The following is a 15,736-nucleotide window of genomic DNA, read 5'->3' as shown; positions in this document are numbered from 1 at the left end:
ACTTTTCCCCATCTCGCGGAGAGCATCATTTCGAAATCAAAGAAAAGCTTTACCAAGATATATAGGACTGTATAATATACTAGAGAAAATAGACCCTATTGCCTACAGATTTGCGACGGCGCCAAGCTTTGCGAACGTCCATGACGTTAGCACGTGTTTCAACGGATGAAGTACACGCTAAATCCTAAACTTGTCATTCGCCAAGAAGAATTCTCTCTTGAACCAGATTTGAGCCATGAAGAGAAGACCTGAAGTTATTCTGGACAGGAAGATTCAACATTTGCGAAACAAGACGATTTGCTTTGGTAAAGATCCAATCGAGACATCACAGTCAAGAGGAAGCAACTTGGGAACTTGAAGAGAAGATGAAAAAAAATACCCTGAGCTCATTTCCGATGGCGAGTAACACAAATTTCGGGACGAAATTTTTTTTAAGGGGGGTAGGATGTAACACCCCGCAGTTTTCCATACTATTTATTTTGAGGATTCGGTTTTAAGAGTGTCGAGATTCTAGCATTAGCTTATTAGGGTTTTTTTTAATAAGATTGAGATGTGAGTATTTTAGAAGTTGATGATATAACTAGTGGGTGAATTTTTTTTTTTTAATAGAATGAGTTTTTGATAGAAATGCTGATTAAATTGAGGAGATGATGTAGTTTGTGTTTCCGATAAAGGAAGCTTAATTATTTTTTAGACGATTTATAGTGTTAAGTTAAGAGGATACCTGGCTAGATATAGAGCCGAGGTGAGTGAGTGAGACTTACTATAGAGATGAGTCGAATTCATGAGACAATTAAATTGTCGTTAGATTTTGACTGATTGAGAGGTCATGTTTAAGTGAGATTAATTGATTTTTTTTTATGTGACCCACGTGATGATAACAGTTGAGATCGATTGATTTATAATTTTCCTTGGACGTGTAACACAAAGATGATTTTTTTTTAATGGTGAATTATGATCTTGCTATCTATATTATAATTTTTCCTAATGGAATTTCTAAGAATTTATTTTAATGAGCTAGATGTGATGTGAATTAGGTGTATTCTAATTATGATTAATTATTTGATCACACTATTAGATGATATTGATTTATGGTTTTTAATTAGCAAGTGATTTTCTCTAACTTAGCTTTTCCTACAAGCTTGATCTCATTAATTAGTGTAGTATTGAGCAAGCCACATGTGAAAGCTTTAATTGTGCATTAATTAATTGGATGACTTAGTGGGCAAGTTGCAAGTGAGTATTGAAGAAGCTACACTAGTAAATTAGGGAGCAAGCTTATGCTCTAAACAAAACTCATTTCTCTCTCTCTCTCTCTCTCTCTCTCCCCCCCCCCCCCCCCCCCATTCACACGCCTACTCTCTCTCTCTCTTACCTCTATCTCTTTTCCCTTTCTACCACCATGGATAACCATTCTCAAAGCTTCCAAGATCATTTCTATACCAAGAAACTCCATCAAATCAAGTCCTAAACATCTATATTCCTTGAATCAAGAACTAGTTTGGAGGGATTTTCAAGCTTGAAGCAAAAGAGAAGATTTTTATCCTTCCTTAAATAATTGAGTAAGTACTAGATCTATTTAGATCTAAGCTTGATTGAGTTATATATGTGTATAAATGGTTTAGACCTAGCAAGAAAACATCATTTTCTATTTTTTAGTAATTTTTGAAATTTAGGGGTTCTCCCCTTCAAAATATTTTTCTTATTCTTTTCTTAATTTGGCATGAGATCTATGCTTATTGAGGTGTTTTGAGATGATTTCTATGTGTATTGAGAGACTTTGCCATGAGATATGATTTTTCATTTAGGTTAGTTTGTCTAAAATAAGAAATTCTTGAATCTATGGATTAAATGATGAATTGATGGTGAATATGAGCTTATGAGATGACTAATATGATATTTGATGGAGTAGATTGATGATTGAAGTTGATGGTCAAATTTCGGTGAGAGTTAGTTTGATGTGATTTGGGTAAAACTTATTCTATGGTTTAATTGATTAATTGATTGGTTAATAATGCAATTAGGTGATTCAATTTGATTAATCTAAGGTTGGATTAATGATTTATGCATGTTTGTAGATTTTCAAAAAGTTTAGTTTGTTAAAAATTGGGACTTTGTGATCTATGTGTTAATTGATTAAATTGGCTAAGTTTAATTGTTATTAAACATGATAGAAATGATAATTAGGATCAATTTGGTTAATTGTCAAGAATGCCTAAAATTGGTTAAGTTTAGTTTGCTAGTAATTGGGAACTTTTGATTAATGAGATAAATACTTGAATTGATGATGTTTATATGTTAGTTAGACTACTAGCAAGGAGAAAGCATGATTAATTTGGTTAATGATGTTGATTTGCGAAAATTTCTCGAGTTTAGTTTGCGTGCATACATGAGATCTTGTATATAAGATGAGTTATGAGTCGAGCATGTTTATGTATGACTATTTGATGATTAATTGAGCTTATATATGATCATGTATTTATGTTATTGTGAATTATATGAGCTTAATTTGAATTTTTGAGAATTTTACATCGAAGAAGTCCGGAGTCTAGGTATATTTGCTTGTATGTTCAAGTTTGGAGTCTTTTTATGACCTTTTCTACCTACTGTTTCGTTGGGTTCTTGATACCCAAAGATCTTGAAAATTGTATGTTAAGATTATATGAGAGTCTTCAGCATACCGGTAAAATTTCAAGTCAATTGGACTTTATTTACTAGTTTTATAAAATGGAAAACGAAAACTGCTACTTTCTGCCGAAATGTTCGGTGAGTAGCCAATAGAGTCACCTTTTCCAGTGTCCTTCACTAACTTTTTGGAGCCCAAATTTTTATTGTTAAGCCATGAGTTCCTTAGCTAAGTACCCACCAAATTTCAAGCCTTTTTGGCAACGTTTACTATTTTTCAAAAATCAAAGTTTTCAATTGCTCAAAACTGCCGAATATGGTAGACTGTAGGAAAACAGTCATATCTCCTAAACTACTTGGAGTTTTTCATCCTACTTTTTTTTTGAATGAAACTAGACTCAAATAGGTTTCAAATGGTATAGGTCACGACTCCAGTGGAGTTCTGTACCGAATCTGATGAAGTCTTTAAATCGAGTCAGTGCAGAATGATGTTTGTTTGTGATATGTCTATATGTGAATTTATATGTTTATGTGATTATGCTTGTTTATGTGCTTGATTGCTATGAGTTTAATTAGAGTTGAGTGTTAAGTCGAGAGTAGGACTTGTGAATCCTTAGGAGTTAAGTATACCTACGGATTGAGATTTATTTGGGTAAATAGAAGATGAGTGATAAGTTATGGTTTGAGACGAGATTGGATTTTAGTAAATGAGTTTCTAACTGAGGTTTATGTTATCCCATGAACCACTCCGACGTTATGACATCCGAAGATACGAGCAGAGGACGGAGGTAAGATCGCCCAAGTACTACGAGAGTAAGCTAAGTTTGTCAAGTGGAAATTATTTTGATATGCCTATTATACGAGCTTTCTTAAATGATATGATACTTATGATTATGAATTGAGTTAATGTTATGCTTGAAACTAATTGACTTGCCGAGTTTTGTTAATAATGACTTGTGTGTTACCCTCTACTGATGAGACGAATTCGGTCCTGCCACAAGCGGGATTTTGTGCACAGAGGTGACTGTGAGCCGTCTATCGGGTCGGCCGGTCACGGTACTTGAGAGGGAGGCCTACTTCTCAGTACCTTTGATGATGAATAGTATATGGTACATGCATAATGAATATTTAAACTGCGCAGTTACTTTATTATTATGTTATGATTTGCGAAATTGCATGCACAGGTTCTTCTCTAACTAAAACCCATGTGCGTTGCTTAATGTGGCAAGTTCAATTTATAGCTCTAAGAGCAAGCTTTCATTTGTTTTTCGGCATATGTCCACAGAGTACTTTGTACTCAGCCCTGCATGTATTTCTAAATGTGCAGGATAAGCGAGGAGGAGGAAGATCGGTCTGGTGCTGGCGGGGACTTTTTGGACGACGTTGTTTCTTTTACCGTATTCCTACGTCATACGGTAGCCTTTTGAGGTTGGATGTGTATATTTTGAACTTATTCAGGAAATACACTCTCGGCTATATGTCTTCATACATATAGTCTGATCACGTTTTGTTGCGAGACTCTGTAAATTATAAACCTTTGTAAATTTTTAACTATGCCCGCTTTGTAAACTTTGTCGAGAATCTCTGTACTTTTGAACTTATGAAGCCGATAATATTTGTGTCTTTGAGATGATGTTATTGTTGTTCATCTTTGCATGTTTTGTTGTGAGCTTCCGCTTGTTGTTTGATCTAATTCTTCCTTCTTTACTTCATTATTTATTTAGTCGTATCGATACCCGATCTACGCTATCATTGGCTAGACGTCGGGCTGCGACACCGGCACCCCAAGGCCATGAAAAATGAGAAGCTCCTCCACCGAATTCGCCATCTCCCCAAGGCTAAAACAAGAAGCCTCCAAAATAAACCCCTTGATTTGCACCGTCACGACCACCGCAGAGATAGGAGCATCATCAAACACAACTTTATTTCGGTGATGCCAGATGCTCCAGATGGTAGCCATAATCCTGATTCGCCAAAGATTTGTCAACTGCCGACTGGTCTAAACCTGCATGGCCCAAATGATAAAACTCCCCACATCCAGGTTCGAAGCACCATCAAATCGAAACCAGACAAAAATAGAGCTCTAGACCTGCCTAGCCACCGGACAATCCCAGAAGAGATGATCAATGTCCTCCCCAGCCGCTCTACAGAGCGGGCACCAGCCGGGCCCCTGAAAACCTTGACGGCGGAGAAAGTTGGTCGTCAAGAGACGGCCCAAAATAACACGCCAAGTAACAATAGATCTGCAAATAGGAATTAAAGAAGCCCAATCCACAGACGGGAACTTAGGGCGCAGGTGATCAACAACGAGATAGGAAGTAACCTCCCCAAAATGAAAATGAGTCCAGGCACGCCAATCCCCCACACCCGAAGAGGGAACCGAGATAATGTCAAAAATAATTTCTGAGAAGGCCATCAAGAGTGAAGTTCCAAGAGCCCTCAAAAAAGTAATCAGAGATAGGCTGCTGAAGATGCTGAAGCGCGGTGTCGGGAATCCCGATCCTATCAATAAGTCTGTAATCGAGCCAATTATCAATCCAAAAGAGGATCGAAGAGCCCTGACCAACACTACAGAAAGGGTCCGAGATGAGATCCGAGATAGTCCTTCTAGTGCCCAACCAAATAAAGGAAGAAAACCAGGGAGACCGAGGCCGAAGACAAGAATCAAGATAGCGCTGCCAAAAAAGACGAAAACCACCCATTGAGTCCTCAGTGATAATCTGTCAGCCCAAACGGAGCATAAACCCCCGATTGATATGGGAAAAAACCCCCTTGGGACTTGGGGGCATAGACTTTGTTCCAGGACACCGAGGAGTGAGGCTTGGAAGTGGTACATCCCGTCCAAATGAAGGAAGGATAGGTTATGTCCAAGTCATGTAAGAGCTTCGCCGGCCGCTTATAAATCAACATTCTGTGCGCCGCTGCACTGTGAATGACAGAAGAGACCAGACAAACCCTATCGGCCATAGATAACTGCATCCCTTGCCACTTCGGGAAGTGGGAAATGATACTGTCCCAGATGCAAGCCATACGGGCAGCCGAAACCCTCCCCGCAAAGATGGGGACACCAAGGTAGATGAACGGGAGGGAGCCCATCGAGAAACCCAGATCCCTCTTGAGATGGCGACGCATCTGAATAGGGACACCTTTGCCAAAATAAACCGTGGACTTGGCCTTATTGCAGGCTTGTCCAGAAACAGCAGCATAGATCTGAAGAATCGAATCAATCATAGCACAGCTGCGCCTGTCCGCCTTGCCGAAAAGAAGAACATCATCTTCATAAAGGAGGTGAGACGAAAAGAGGGCAGAATGAGACATACGCATCTGAGAAATATAACCTCTCTCCGCAGCATCCCAAAGGAGGCGGCTCAACACCTCCTCAGCAATCCCGAACAAAATGGGCGACAAAGGGTCTCCCTGGTGCACCCCCCCTCGAACAGTTGAAATAACCATGTTGTTCTCCGTTGAAGAGAACAGAGATCTAGGCCGAACGGAAGATGGTCTGAATCCACTGTCTAAACAGATCTGGGTAGCCAAAACAGTCAAGCATTGTGTCAATAAAATCTCAATTGAGAGTGTCAAATGCCTTCCTAATGTCAACCTTCAGAGCTAAATTCTTTCCGCGAAGAGACCGCTCCATACAATTGACCCCCTCCGAAGCCAGAAGAATGCACTCATGAATAGAGCTCCCAGGGATAAACTCAAACTGATGCTAGGAGACAATAGTAGTGGCCACCAAATTCAAGCGAGAGGCAAGAATCTTGGTGATAATCATGAAGAAGAAATTACCCAAGACAATAGGGCGGAAATCAGAGATAATTAACGCATCCGACTTCTTGGGCAGAAGACGGAGAAGGTTGGCATTGAGGCCATTGGGGATGTAACCATGGGTAAGAAAGTGAGAGACCGCAGCAATCATATCTTCCCCAACAACTGCCCAAGCACACTAAAAAAAAGCCCCAGAGAAACCATCAGGACCCGGCGCGCTGTCCTTATCCATAGAAAAAATAGTGTCTCTGATCTCCACAACAGACGGAAGAGCACTGAGCATATCAGCAGAAGCCGAAGAGACCGAAGCGGGAACATACTGAGAAATTCAAGATCTGTCAACCGGATCAGAAGGCGACTCAGTAAATAAGTCACTATAGAACTCAACCACGTGAGCAGCCATCGTAGGGGGGGTCATCAAAAAGCACACCATTAATGCTGAACTATTTGATCTTGTGGGAAGAACACCGCCACTTGACCATAGAATGGAAGAATCTGGTAGTCCTGTCCCCAGCCGACAGCTAAGTAATTCTGCTCTGCTGCCTAAGATGATCCGTCTTGTGCATCAGCAGAGTCCCAATCTTAGCTTGCAGATCCATTTCCTGATCAAAAACCAAGTCCGAATAGCCCTCATCATCAATACTCTGCTGGAGAGTGCTAAGATCCTACTGCATCTCAGCTAAAGAGTAGTGTTGTAGTTACCAAAAGTATCCTTATTCCAGGTCTTGAGAAGAGGTCTGAGACGCTTCAGCTTTTTCATAACACGGACCATAGGACAAAGAATATCCAAAGAAAGGGACCAAGAAGCCCTAACTTGGTCCAAAAAACCCTCGTGGCCGCACCATATAGTGAGAAAGCGAAACCGCCGGCCAGGAGGATGAACATCTGAATCCAGATAGCGAAGCAGGATAGGAGAATGATCAGACTCCAACCTGGGGAGCACCAACACCAAAGAAGTAGTCCAAACATCACATAAACCTAGGGATAAAATAGCCCTATACAAAACAGACTCGATCGGCGAAGGATACCGTCTGCGGTCAGTCCAAGTGAAAAAGGGACCAGAAGACTCAGGCTGAATCAAGCTGTGCTCATCAATGAACTCACTGAACTCCCTGCAGGGAGTAGGGATGTCAATCGGGCCAGCCCACCGGGTTTTCGGGCTAGCCCTATCGGGTTCCGGGGTTAGTCGGGTGCGGGCTAATAGGGTTGGAGATTTTTTCGGGTTGTAAATCTTCAACCTAACCCTAAACTTTCGGGTTTCGGGCTAGCCCATAGGGATAATCAGGTTAAAGGCGTAAAAATAAACTTATCATTTGTATTTTATAATTCCTAATGATCTAATGTATAATGTATAAAATATACATAGATATTAAATATATAAATTATATAGCAAAGCATGAAATGCAAAAATATAAGATATTCAAGATTACATAAACAAAATTATATTAAAATGAGATAGTAAAGTTTAACATGTATCAATGCACTGGAATCAATCTGGATTATTACTTAATAATTAGTGAATTTGCCATGCACGTCTCATTGACAAAAAAAAAAAAAAAATTGGTATCACTTTAAAATGAGATACTAATAATTAATTTCTAACTAATGAGATACTAATAATCAATTTCTACAAAAAAATCTGTAATTAATTTCACTTTTTTTAATGAGATTGCACACACACACACACATATATATTCTAACTAATTAATTTCACTTTTTTTAATGAGGCTACATATATATATTTAAGCAAATACCATAGATCTAAACATAGCATAAGTTGTAACTAGATGCATCAGTCACAATTCCGTCAGCCCACCGGGCCAGCCCATCGGGTTTTTGGGCTAGCCCTATCAGGTTCCGGGTTAGTCGGGTGCGGGCTAATCGGGTTGGAGGTTTTTTCGGGTTGCGATTTTTCAACCCTAACCCTCTAATTTTGTCGGGTTATTCGGGTCGGCCCATGGGTTTCGGGCTGCATTGACATCCCTAGCAGGGAGTAGTGGCCGGAATCCGCCGGCCACAACGCTCATAAGCTCCCAAAATAGAATTGAAATCACCAATCATAAGGAAGTTCCCCACTACAACGGGCCAACCAAAAACCAAAGATGCTGACGCTCAATATAATCACAGTCCGCGTGAGTGAAAGCAATAGTGAAAACCGACCCCAAGAAAGAGAACTGGATATTACCGTCGGAGCAAGAGAGAAATCCGAAAACACCCAGATATTAGAACGTCTTCTACCCCGACTATTTTGATGAATCGGAACAAGACCAAGAGAATGCTAATAAGAAGTAGGAATGCTGGTAAAACGAGACTTGGGCTCCAAAATACCAAGGAGACAAGGTTTATAAGTAACACAATAGTGATGATGGCATTGTTATTCATACCTCTAATGTTCCAAGCAAGAACATTCATCAAGAATCGTCGGTGTGCTCATCCCCCACATGAGGATTCTCTTCCTCTGCTAGATCTCCTCATTTGTGTAGAAACCCCAGACATAATCTTAGCAGCCTCAGACGAAGAGCTTGAAACAACAAAACTATGAATGGCAGCTCCCCTTAGCCTGGGCCTCAGAAACACTGTTAAGAAATTCAGTCGGAACCCGACCAACAACCGCCAAGGCATCCCTCTTAGCGACCACCTCCCTCTGAAGTGACTCTGAGTCGGGATGTTGTGACAGATCATTATCCAGAATGACCGAACCATCATTAGAAGAGCGCTTGAAAGAGATGTAACGAGAAGTGGTCGCGCCATCACTCCCAGTATCAATGTAACGAATCGGCTCAGGAATGGGCGCCAGAGTGAGCTGCCCCGAGTCCTAAACCTTCCATGTCGCCATCAACACCCTAACCTCTTATGGTCATGGTCCCAGAGGCCATGGCGGCCGAAGGGCAGTTATAAGGCACTCGTGAACGAGGCTGAGCGGCCCCAAGAGCCTTCTAGGCTTTGGGCTTGGATCGCTCCTTGAGAATCCCTTTCTGAACTGGCTGTGTGTTATGCATCTCCGGTATTACCTCTTTCCCATCAACTGAGTCGACAATATCCAACGACTCCATAGCAGCAAAGGGGTTGTGATGGGCAACCAATGCAGAATCATCCCCAAGAGTTGGGGAACCAACAACATCCTCCCCTGTCGGGCTCGGGAAGGTGTCCATCTCGTCATCCCCAAGAGCGGGTTCTCGATTCGTGGGAATCGGAATCCCTGTTGGATTTGAATACTGAAAGCAAGAACGTTTTATGCTTGTATACAATGTTTCCTAAGTTCACTATTTTATCTCCAATCTGATTGTGTTCATGATTGCATATGTATGTCATTTATCTCTATATAAGTAGGTTATATGGTGATTAACAGATCATAGAAGGTCATATAATTGGAATAAACTTAAGAGATATAAATAGATCACAGCCGAGATGACTCTAGGACGAGTCGTTGGTCTAGGCTGTAGTATAGATGGAAATCGTTTGTCTTGACTATTTGTCTATACTGGTACGTCATAACGTATTGATAGGATCACAGTGAGATGTATTCTTCTATCTGACATAAGTGAAGAATAAAGATCTCGGTGACTTAATAGAATCTTAATACTAATAAGATTTCAGGTATATATGTTGATTCGTGTATCACTTTGATTTACTATGGGTGAGAGTAATACATTAATTTGAGTACTCTGTATCTTGGGTGATAGCGGTCAATATATGTGACGAAGCCGTCGTTTGAGCTTCGCACAAATAAAATATCTTGTACCCACAACTAGACTAGCTAGTGGTAAGTCCAGAGTCGAATCCACAGGGAACTGAGCAGTAACTTCTCCTGCAAGGGTGTCACTAAAAGGGTTTTGTTTTCTGCAGTGTTCTGACCAAAACGTGGTTATGGGCAGAACGGGTATCCAACCTAAACTGAAATACAAAGGTAGATAAATCAAATAACAAAATAATTCTGACTTGGGTTCGAATCACTAAACATGAACTAGACACTCGATCATTGGTGCAAAGATTAATCACTATACTCGCATACCAGTGGTTATAGGCATAAGAATTGTTGTGCCCCTATTGTCACTCGTCACGCACACAACAAACCCCCTGCCCAATCTATCCTTTCAGTTTATGATCCCTTAGAAGGGTCAGCTAATGGAAATCAACTACCCCGGACAACATCCACGCTCTCTGCGATGGTCTATCGCTAGTTGTGCTTTGCCCAGAATGCTTTAAGCTCTAGATAGACCCACTTGACTCTTACACCGATATTTCACAACAGTCACGGCTCCAACACCAGTTGTACTATTTTGGAGGTCGATGGCAACTCGCCTTGTGCCCAAATTATTACTTGTGGTCAGAACTCCCTAGTTAACTAGTGACCAATTAATTAACCAAGTTGTTTCAACCTTTTTGGAATCAAACCTAGTGTATCGGGAATATGCTCATACAGTTATTATGCCCAAATTAGACCTCTCGAGTTAGGTGTTCATGCTTAGATCATCTTGCCCAAATCAGAATATAAAACTTAGCCAAACATAAAATAAATAACAAAGGCAAAAGACATAAAGGAAAACATAAAGTAAAAACTGAAATAGAAACTTACTTAAGGTAAAAGGGTACTTACGGCCAAAAGTGCCGCAGAAAACATGAACAGAAAATTAAACTGCTATGCCCATAAGGGGCGACTACTCCTACCTAACTATGGAAAGTAAAACTACAGCAATGGCCTCTCAAAATTCATCCTTAACTCTCTCTCCTCTCTCCCTCTAATGGTTCACAGCTATGTGGTATTTATAGGCATGAGTTAGGGTACGAAGGCCCAGCCCATGACGTGCGGCCGGATCCATGCAAACATGGAGATATGTTGTGTATCGTTTTTCACTGCATCTGCATTAATAATGTATTCCTTGTCCGTTTCGAGGACTGTGAGTATTGGGGTAGTAATCATCTCTTTTCTTCAACAACTAAAACCTATATCTACATCCTTCTGTCCGAAAGGTATCATTACAACATTATAGAGACTGTTCCTTGTGTGAAACGTCGTCGTTGGGATGTCTTCTTTCTGTATCTTCAAGTCCTGAAACTCCGTAGATGCTGCGCTGTGAGGCGCAGATCATTTGCCTTGTCATCGTTCTTTACTCTAGATTCTTGTTCTGCGTTCGGGTAACTACTGTTTTGTCGCATCTTTGATAGTCAGTGCTTTCTTCCAATTCCTCTTAGTGCCGCGTGTAGGTCCCTCGTCGAATGGCTGGAACGAAATCCACTTCTCCTCGCGTTGTATCGTCGTATAAATTCAGATAACTAATCTATTTTCAAAATAATATCTATGCTCCACGCACGCATTAGTCTCAGAGCCTTAGCCATAAGCTTATGCGTTCCTGATTCGAATACTAAGTTAGGACATACACACGTAATGGTGGCGATATAGCCTAAGGATGTAGCTACTTTTAATGCTACCGAGTTGGTTCTATATCGAGTTTTAATGTGTTCACGTACGTGTAAATATAAGAGAGTGCGAAGCACCCGAATCAAACAAGGTTGCGAGTAGTGCTCATTTAAGTCCTCCCATACCTGCTGAATTTTCTTGATTCTCGTCCTGAGGCTTTTGCTCGATCGCTAAAGTTTGTTGATACTGGATTTGTTGTTGATCTGGTTGGGACTCATGATGGTAACTCTTCGACTGATATTTTCGACGGTGTCGTCGACGTCGTAAAGGTTGAGGTAGTGGAAGAATTTCCTCCATCGCTCTGAGCTGGGGTTGTTGACACTGGCTCGATGTTCCCCCACTCGTTCCTTGCTGACGATTGGGACATTGGTTGGAGAAATGCCCGATTCTCCCGCATGTGAAGCAGCTATTGGTTCCAGCTCTACATACTCCCAAGTGTAGCTTGTGACACTTAGGACATGGTGGTACTCCTTGAGGCCCTTGTGGTGGAAGTGGTGGCGGTGTAGGATTTCTAGGATCTTCGTCATCTTCTTCTTGATTTTGGTTTCTTCTTCTCGGTGGCATACTAGATAGACACGCAAGTTAGCATAAAATAGATTCTCATACATCGTTGGTTCACAAAACCCTATTCTCACTGCTAAAATCATATCCTTATTATTGCAATTCATGCTAAACAATGTCCATATCCAAACATCACATAATTAGAGCGTACAAATGAAAGCGCATCGAAAATCTGTAGACCATCTCATCATCATCTCATATATACATATCTCTATAGAAATTCTCCTCATGCGGGGACCTCTTCATAAAAAGGAGGGGGTATTATAAATTAAAATGAGCATCCCTATTACTACTGTGATACTACATCTATACTAATCACCGTCTCAATTTCCTATCATGAAACTCATCATCTGGTCCAAACCGTCAACTCGATCCTCCTCAGAATTTGCTATTGTCTGATTTAGGTTAGCATCACTTCTCCTCGTCCTCGAAATGGTTAGCCTTTTCAATGGGTGGCTGAGGGGAGAGAATCCATGGTCTGATAGTTGCTCTCGTCTCGTAATATATGTATCCTACCAACTATTCTCGTGAATCATCTTTCTACGGATCATGATTCTCGCTATAACATCCTAGTTACCTAGACATCCCTAACTCATGTTGGATATGGTAGGAAATCGAATATGATGAATAAAAATGCCTGAACCTTATAAAAGCGAGTTCAAGTAGAGGAAGGATTCCATAACAATTGGTGATGTCTCAAGAATAGATGAAAAAGTCACAATCAGTGTAAAATAAAATGCTGGAATAAAAACTAGAACAGAAATTGGGATATAATGAAAGCAATTCAATACTGGAAAATGGGACAATCGACCAAACGAAAGATGTATTAATCTCCAGCATCAAAGTAAAGATCTCCAACACAAACGGCTCAGGCTTGAAACAATGGGATCTGGCAAAAATCAACTCGAGTACAAACGGCTCGGGCTCTAGCATGGGCTCAAATGGGCGCAATAAAGATTGAAATATGATCATAAGAGGGTAAAGGCTCAGTGAGTCCACACTCATAAACTAATCTAGCAACAATAAATGCGGTCCTGGGAAAAATACCTCTATTATAAAGTACTAGTGTTCAAGAGTATCTACGTTTCCCCTAAGGTCTCTATAGTACATTAACCTTATCAGTGTCTTGTCAACAACCTTCGATATTAGAAAAGCTCTCTATTTCTGCTACTCCAGCGGTAGTAGTGGTAACAAGTGTAGAGCACCCTTGACGCTGTCAACTCCGAACTGCAAAACCTCAAGTCAACGTCTGTGATAGAATCCTAGAAACTCCCCTAAGTTATCCCTATAATTCAAATGAAATGTCTAAATTCTCTTCATACTATCTCAATTGTCGGGCTCTCTCTCCTGCAAGGAAGAATTAGCAATTGTTATGAACTAAGGTACCGAAACTTACTTGGTATATCTCACATCGACAACATGCTCATTCTTGTTGGTAGTTGGTACCCTATTGGGGCAACATCACTGATATTCCTTCATATAGAAATATTGCTTGCACATAACACGATCCATCGTCTTGGTCACATCCGCCCATCGGAACAATACATAACTTATTAGTAATGCATGCTCACTCTCATCATAAAAGCAATAAAGAACAACAATAACCTCTTACCTCGATAAGCCAGAGGAGATGGAGGTACTGGGGTTCAGGGTTCAAGCTCACTCTTAACTTTCAAACTAGCCTAAGAATTCAAGTTAGACTAGACTCAATTCAAGAATAGCCGAAATCAAGGGTTTCGACTCGATCAAGAAATAGACTCAGAGCAGACGACCTGCTCTGATACCACTCTGTCGCAGCCCGACGTCTAGCCAGTGATAGCGTAGACCGGGTATCGATACGACTAAATAAATAATGAAGTAAAGAAGGAAGAACTAGATCAAACAACAAGCGGAAGCTCACAACAAAACATGCAAAGATGAACAACAATAACATCATCTCAAAGACACAAATATTATCGGCTTCATAAGTTCAAAAGTACAGAGATTCTCGACAAAGTTTACAAAGCGGGCATAGTTAAAAATTTACAAAGGTTTATAATTTACAGAGTCTCGCAGCAAAACGTGATCAGACTATATGTATGAAGACATATAGCCGAGAGTGTATTTCCTGAATAAGTTCAAAATATACACATCCAACCTCAAAAGGCTACCGTATGACGTAGGAATACGGTAAAAGAAACAACGTCGTCCAAAAAGTCCCCGCCAGCACCAGACCGATCTTCCTCCTCCTCGCTTATCCTGCACATTTAGAAATACATGCAGGGCTGAGTACAAAGTACTCTGTGGACATATGCCGAAAAACAAATGAAAGCTTGCTCTTAGAGCTATAAATTGAACTTGCCACATTAAGCAACGCACATGGGTTTTAGTTAGAGAAGAACCTGTGCATGCAATTTCGCAAATCATAACATAATAATAAAGTAACTGCGCAGTTTAAATATTCATTATGCATGTACCATATACTATTCATCATCAAAGGTACTGAGAAGTAGGCCTCCCTCTCAAGTACCGTGACCGGCCGACCCGATAGACGGCTCACAGTCACCTTTGTGCACAAAATCCCGCTTGTGGCAGGACCGAATTCGTCTCATCAGTAGAGGGTAACACACAAGTCATTATTAACAAAACTCGGCAAGTCAATCAGTTTCAAGCATAACATTAACTCAATTCATAATCATAAGTATCATATCATTTAAGAAAGCTCGTATAATAGGCATATCAAAATAATGTCCACCTGACAAACTTAGCTTACTCTCGTAGTACTTGGGCGATCTTACCTCCGTCCTCTGCTCGTATCTTCGGATGTCACAACGTCAGAGTGGTTCATGGGATAAGATAAACCTCAGTTAGAAACTCATTTACTAAAATCCAATCTCGTCTCAAACCATAACTTATCACTCATCTTCTATTTACCCAAATAAATCTCAATCCCTAGGTATACTTAACTCCTAAGGATTCAATAGTCCTACTCTCGACTTAACACTCAACTCGAATTAAACTCATAGCAATCAAGCACATAAACAAGCATAATCACATAAACATATAAATTCACATATAGACATCACAAACAAACATCATTCTGCACTGACTCGATTTAAAGACTTCACCAGATTCGGTACAGAACTCCACTGGAGTCGTGACCTATACCATTTGAAACCTATTTGAGTCTAGTTTCATTCAAAAAAAAAATTAGGATGAAAAACTCCAAGTAGTTTAGGAGATATGACTGTTTTCCTACAGTCTACCATATTCGGCAGTTTTGAGCAATTGAAAACTTTGATTTTTGAAAAATAGTAAAAGTTTCCAAAAAGGCTTGAAATTTGGTGGGTACTTAGCTAAGAAACGCATGTCTTAACAATAAAA

The 15,736-nt window shown here is 40.4% G+C and overlaps 2 long non-coding RNA genes across 2 annotated transcripts; one reads left to right on the top strand and one right to left on the bottom strand.

The window, feature by feature from the left end:
• Window positions 1–1,338: 1,338 nt before the first annotated feature.
• On the top strand, window positions 1,339–4,270 carry LOC130996108 (uncharacterized). The gene is made up of 2 exons (XR_009092388.1): window positions 1,339–1,562; window positions 3,395–4,270. It is a non-coding gene; the product is annotated as an uncharacterized LOC130996108 (long non-coding RNA).
• Window positions 4,271–14,305: 10,035 nt separating this feature from the next.
• On the bottom strand, window positions 14,306–15,439 carry LOC130996114 (uncharacterized). Its single transcript, XR_009092395.1, has 2 exons — window positions 15,108–15,439; window positions 14,306–14,611 (listed from the first exon to the last, which is right to left on the bottom strand). It is a non-coding gene; the product is annotated as an uncharacterized LOC130996114 (long non-coding RNA).
• Between the last annotated feature and the right edge of the window lie 297 nt (window positions 15,440–15,736).

This window comes from Salvia miltiorrhiza, chromosome 7 (assembly GCF_028751815.1).
Source record: "Salvia miltiorrhiza cultivar Shanhuang (shh) chromosome 7, IMPLAD_Smil_shh, whole genome shotgun sequence".
Lineage (NCBI taxonomy): Eukaryota > Viridiplantae > Streptophyta > Magnoliopsida > Lamiales > Lamiaceae > Salvia > Salvia miltiorrhiza.
Note: the sequence above shows the minus strand (reverse complement) of the source record. Positions and strands in the feature narration are given on the sequence as shown.